We start from the raw sequence: 6,713 nt of genomic DNA, 5'->3' as shown, positions 1-6,713 counted from the left end.
GAAGAGAGCATCCTAATTCAAGCTCTGAAAGACAACCCCAATCCGATGTTAGGACTTTCCCCACTCTGCAGAGAAGGAATAATTCATGATCTGGATATTGTTCCATTCATGTATTGGTTGGATTAGTGTCTAAGTCCATAACTATTTTGGTATGTACTTGACCCGATTATGAGCATGGTCCTTTTGGGTTGCCTTCACCATAGCAATATGTAGGATGAATTAAGGAGAGAAAGGTTTAATTATGATTTATTAATATATTATAAGAATAATATATTAAAGGAGAAATCATATAGTTTAATTAATATTAGTCAAGAATTAATTAAGAATTAATTTTGTGGCTAAAAGAGATTAATTAAACTTAGGGGACTGGATTTGTAATTATAAGATAATTACGATTGGGCTATGGATCACCTAATAATATATAGGTTGGACGAATTCTATGGGAAGCCCATTAGAAATCGTCCAAGGGATATGTTAAAGGAGTCCATGGGCTGCTTAGGGCCTAAGCAGTCAGATTAGGGTTTCCTAGTTGTAAACCCTAATAGCCTACATGTATATATAGGACCCCTATGCCCCAAAAACGTGGCTAAGTGTTCCTTTAGGGTTTCCAGCCGTTTTTGGTGCCTCCTCTCTCCTCCCTCTTCATCCAAGTTGCTTAGTGGTGTTTGTGACTCCATTAGAGGTGCAACACTTGAGGCACTAAACTTTCTGAAGCTAATCAAAGCAAGGATTGATTGTTATTGCTATATAACAATCAAAGGAAATTACTAAACCCTTATTTCAGTTCTTATTTGATGGATCTAGGGTTTGTAAGTCTTGGATTCATTGCATGTATAATAGAGAAACCTAGATCCAAGCATTAGGGTTTGTATGAGCACATAGGATTGTTCTTGTGCTTAAAACCCATCAGTGGTATCAGAGCCTTGATTGGTTTCTGTTGTATGTGATGCAATTGTCGAATTCTTGCTGAAAAACGATTTTCTTGCCTCTGCCCGAACCAACTCGGCGAGTCAGTATCTGGACCCGGCGAGTTGGCCCTACTCGGCGAGTTCGGATTGCTACTCGGCCAGTTTGGGACTCAGACAGAGGATATCTCGGGATTTCTTGCTGTTTTGGTGAAGAATAATTGCCTTATATGTTTTTAACTGATAAAATTCGAATTTTATTGTTATTGAAAGATTATCCTTGCCAAAACACAAGATAATTACCAATTGATTAGATAATAAATTCCTTATATGATTAAAATTGATTATTTGTATTAATTGGGTAACTTATCTTGCAAGAAATTAAATTAGGTCAAATATAGATAATCACTAAATTAATTGTTTGATATTATTTGTTATTTGATCCCTAATAAGTTTGAATAGTTTCAAATTACTCCCTTTAGGTTTTATAGTATAAATTTGAACTTAAAAGTTTTGTTTTTGAAATTTAAATAGTTAAACCCAAATGTTTTGAAAAGTTTCAAAAAATTGCCCTCAAGTTTTGGAATTTAAATTTTTTGATTAAAAGTTTAATGTTGAAATATTTAAATTCTAAACCCTAATGTTTTGAAATGTTTCAAAACTTGCCCTCAAGTTTTGGAATTTAAAATTTTGATTAATAGTTTAATTATGTAATATTTAAATTCTAAAACTCTAGTATTTTGAAAAGTTCAAATTACACCCTCATGGTTTTGTTAAGTTAATTAAAAGTTTAATTAAAAGAGAAAGTTAATAAAACCACCTAGTATTTTAAAAGTGTAAAATACACCCTATACTATATATATTTAACATTAAAAGTCTAATATGATATATATGAGTAAAGAGTCAGTCTTACCGTTAGTAGGCCTCATTCACGAAGCTGGTTTATAAGGGGTGTTTAAGGAAATTGCCTATAAAATGGCGATTGAATGGGTATCCACTCTTACCCACCGCACTCTTGACTAGTGGAGGGTCGTTAGCCGAACGGGTAGGATAGGACGAAACCTTCCATTATAAGTATAATGAAGTACAAAGTAACTAAATGCTTTTACAAATTCCCAATCTTAGTTACTTTAGGGCAAAATGTGAATTTGTATGCTAATCCATGGAATTACACTTCGTACCCTTGTCAAACGTTAGTGGAGCGTATGTGGCTAACCGGCACACTAATTTGGGATTGACATTGGTGGCGAAGGGTGGCTCGATGTTTATCATAGATCAATGGAGCGTGTGTGGCTAACCGGCACATTGATTAGGTGATAGTAACAATTGGGTGCACCACGTGATTCGCATGGTTATTCACACCTTGTTTGTGATCCTCGGCATCCCAGTCACAAATAGTAGGGCATAATCGAGATTAAACATGCCATTGAAAAGTTCAATGAATCTCAAAAGATCTAGGAGTTTCAATTCATTTAAAAATTAAATTTCTTTTTCGTTTTTCATGGTGGGAATTGGTAAATCGTCATTTACCTACCTTCAAATATTCTGCAACTAGATTACGGCATCCTTCTTCTAGGTTGTAGAATGTTGTGTTGGATCCTAGCCTTGATGTTTCATTTGGGTGTTACATCAAGGATTCTTATCAACTAACTTGAATTTTCTCCCGTTTTATAGATGTCTAAATCTTACAATGGTCTTCCCAAGTCCGTTGGAACAAGCTTTCCAAATGAAGATGACGTTCCACGATACGATCAAGGAAATGAGAGTCATGCTTCACTTCCTCCACCTCCTCCAATTATTCTCCCTAACCCACAAGTTCAAAGGCTTGAAAAGTTCAAGCTCACTCAAGCCCTATTGGCAAGTAAACACGAAGATGGGAAACTTGTGTGTGCACACGTCTTGGAGATAAAGTCACACATTGACGGGTTAAGGATGTTGGGTGTCGAGATTTCAGGTGAGTTGGCTGTTGACTGGGTTCTTCAGTCGCTTCCTGAATCATATAGTGAGTTCGTTAGAGAGTACTATATGATGGACCATGACGTGACCCTCATTGATTTGACCTATTTGCTTATAGCTGCGGAATCAGCAATGATTTGGCATGCTGATCAAGCAAATTTGTCTGGTGAATCAAACTCCCAAACTTCGATGGACATTGAAAATGGTGACATTGGAAATCCAGAAAAGGTAAATTCTGAGATAGTTCCTTGTGCCATTCCAAAAGAGTCCATCTGCTTCTACTGCCAAGAGAAGGGGCATTGGAGACGAAGCTGCCCTGTTTACCTGAGAGATCTAAGAGATGGGAGAGTCAAGACGTATGCCTCTACTTCAGGTAAAATCCAATAACTAACTCTATAAGTTCCTATTCTTTGATTTTCAATACATGATGTGATAAGATTACATTTTGATGTTTTGTAGGATCGAAGAAAAGAGAGGAAGCTTAAGGGAAGAAGTAAGCTGAATCTGATCGTGAAGAAATGGATTTCGATCGCATTGCTTGAAGATCGGATTTTTGAGCTACTACTTTAGAGTTAGAATAGATTGCTTAGAAATTGAAATAACATAGTTTTCATTTGAACTACATTGTAAGGACAAGTTTTTCCGCAATAAAATGAATTTTGATTTCGTCCTATTTATTTATCCTTGCAATGGCATATGTGAAAATGGGTGTTTATGTATTTCTAATTTTAGCAATGTTGAATTGGATGTGATTCTTGATTATGTAATTTGTGAAATGTCGAGGATTTGCCAAATAAAGGAAGATTCTCATCACCCAAGTTTCAATTGGACAGAAACTTGGAATCATACAACTTGGTTACGTGATCAATGAGAAACTTCATATTTTGGAAATTAGACTAATTCTTTGGCAAAGTGTCAAGAGAAGGACCAGGAGATCGAGTACACTAGGTTGTGCGTTGATCAAGTCCACCACAAGAGTGATAAATATATTCGTCATGATTTACTAAAGTTTAGTAAATATGATTATACTTATAAGATTAAGTATAATTCTGAGTTGATTGAAAGAGTTTCAATCAATAGCAGAACGAGTAAGAAGAATCAAGTAGGCAGAAAGATAAAAGTTTCTCTATTCTAAGAAGAAGGGAGAGTACCTTTTATTGTGTTTTATGATAAGTCTTAATGATTAAGAACCATATCTCAATTAATCCTCTAAGTGAGTCTTAGTGCAATTGCATGTTTGAGAAGAGGAATCGAGAATTGTAGAAATGGTTAAATCAAGAAGTCAATCATACTTCATTCCAATATCAAGTCTTAAGAGTCATACTCCAAGATTGTGACTTGAGTGATAAGTCTTAAGTAGGTTTATAACACTCGTCAAATGTGGAATTTGGAAAAGTTTTCTTATTCTTGCACATTTGAAATTGGTAAGTTGTGATGTCTTGGATAAGACAAAGACCAACCAGGATCAATTGTGTGAAGTGTTAAACTTGACAAAAGGCTACACTAACTCTTGAATATTTGTTTGTCAAGAAATGCTTCTTGACAAGAGAATCATATATGTCAAGGAGTCAGTGGGAGTCTTAGTGGTCTTGAAAAGTTTCAAGAACAAATCAAGAGTAAACCTAGTTAATCATCACTAGCACACGACTTGAGGTTTATAACCTATCGTGTTGACATTATCTTGTTTCTGCGACATTCCAGTTGAGTTAATTGTGCATGTGAGTTCTATGAGTTCTCATTTGAATGCATAAAGACAAAGCACCTTGATCAATGGAAAGTACATTGATATGTAGGGGTGAGTTGCTTGGAAGACATGGTGGGCACTCGTGTTACCATGAGGCAAGAAATCAAGATTGAACAAGTTCAGTCCATATGGTTTTGAATTTGTCGCAAACTTTCGTTTTGAGAAATTCACATGGATAGGAACACATACATCATAAAATCTAAGTGTCATAAGGTTTCCTCCTTCATGAAAATGATTGTGAGGAAATGCTTTCACTAAGAGAGATTTTAAGAAGACAGCAATTGTGAAAATTGTATTCTCAAATTCGATTATGATTACGGCATCCCTTTTCATAGTTCGAATTGTGAGATTTGGCAATTAGTCTAAACATTTGGGACTTACTGATATAAGTTTTGAACTAGTTTAGACACACATGTGAGCTATCTAAGGAAAAGTGTATGAGTTTAAGAAGCTTGGATAAAGGATTATCAAAGTATTAGGTATTAGAAATATGAACTTGAGAAATTCAATAAGCATTGTTTTCTAGAAGTTCAATTGTTTTCTGAATACATGTCAAAGCTAGTGGGAACATAAGTGTTATGCTGGTAAGAAAATAATTATCGTGTTAGTGGGAGCATGATTATTATGGTAAATATTGCAAGTTAGCGATATTAATTATAGAAAACAAAGATTCATTTTGCAAAGTTGCAAGGGTTGAAAAGTTGTTTTACTATAATTAAGGGAGAGAATATTATACTTCGTTTCAAAATTCTAAAGCTTAGATCGAGAAATGTTAATAAATTTAGTCAAGGATACATAGTGCATTCTCAAAATTCGATTATGATTACGGCATCCCTCTTCATAGTTCGAATTGTGGGAACAGGGCACATAAAATATTATGGCAGAAGGATGATGAAGTATCATGTCTTTATGTGAGACATTATGCATCGTGTCCAATACGCTTCAGGTATAGGATCGATTGCATATGCTATAATATTAGACCATTCTAAAATTTTCCAAATGCCTAGGGCATTAAGAGGGAAAAGGGACTAGAACTGGTTTTGACTAAAATAATTAAACAACTATCAAAAGACGATCTGAGGTTCACTGAGGATTTGTCGCTTGTGAGTAGTTGGAAGTATAGTATTGGATGGACTATATTGACATTATTATGAATAGATAGGATTCTATTAAGAATGAGTTGTCATATGGCAAATATGGAAATGTTTCCATTAACGGGAGTTGGATATTAAGAATCTATGTAGATTAGAAACTTTTATGCAAAAGGATGTTCAAAGGAATGTACTTTGAGTGAGAGACATCACATCTATAAAATTGTTTTGTAACAATTTCTGATAGAGAACTTAGTAATTTCATTAGCCAAGTCCTAGTGACTTTTGTGCTATGACTTTACGAAAGGGTCGTTGCATAAAATGTTAGAATCCAACATATTCTAATAGTGGCAAGATCCTTGTATTCTTACACTAATGATAAGGATTAGGGATTGTGAAATGAGTTTCATTGGAAAAGGTTTTCAATTGATCTAATTTTACAAAGTATGGACCATAGGAAACCAAAGTGTGCATCCTTGGAGCATGGGACAATTGTGGTTATAATTCGAGTAATAAGTTGAGTTTCTGAAACAGTAAGCAATGAATAATGAGTAATCAATATGGTGTTTAAATAAAAGTGTTTTATTTACGCTCAAAAAGTTTTGGGACCATATAGGATTAATATTATTATTGCGTTTCACTTTGCATGTTTTGAATTCCAGAATAACTAGGTTATTCAAACCTCCACAGTCGGTCATACGTTGGAAGTAGGTATGAAGGAAGACTGTCATGAATCTGTCTGTAGATTGTCTAAAGTGTTTAGACATAGCACAAGTTTGCCGCAGAGTTCATGAGTGCTTTGATAAGATTAAAGTATTGGATTAAACCCACGCTCACTTGAATCACTTCATGGTTTTATCACGAGTGATTGGTGAGACGATAATATTGTATATTCTTGAAACCAAGACGTGTGAGTTGTTACTTGCTGATCAGTTGCACATTGATGATAAGTAAACGCACCAGTAACTTGGTGTTATAAAACTTATTGTTGTGTGTGATTCGATTAGTAGGTGCAAG

Source organism: Lactuca virosa, chromosome 6, assembly GCF_052849685.1.
Source record: "Lactuca virosa cultivar CGN04683 chromosome 6, Lactuca_virosa_CGN04683_v6, whole genome shotgun sequence".
NCBI lineage: Eukaryota > Viridiplantae > Streptophyta > Magnoliopsida > Asterales > Asteraceae > Lactuca > Lactuca virosa.
The sequence above is the reverse complement of the archived record's forward strand: the minus strand, read 5'-3'. Positions refer to the sequence as shown.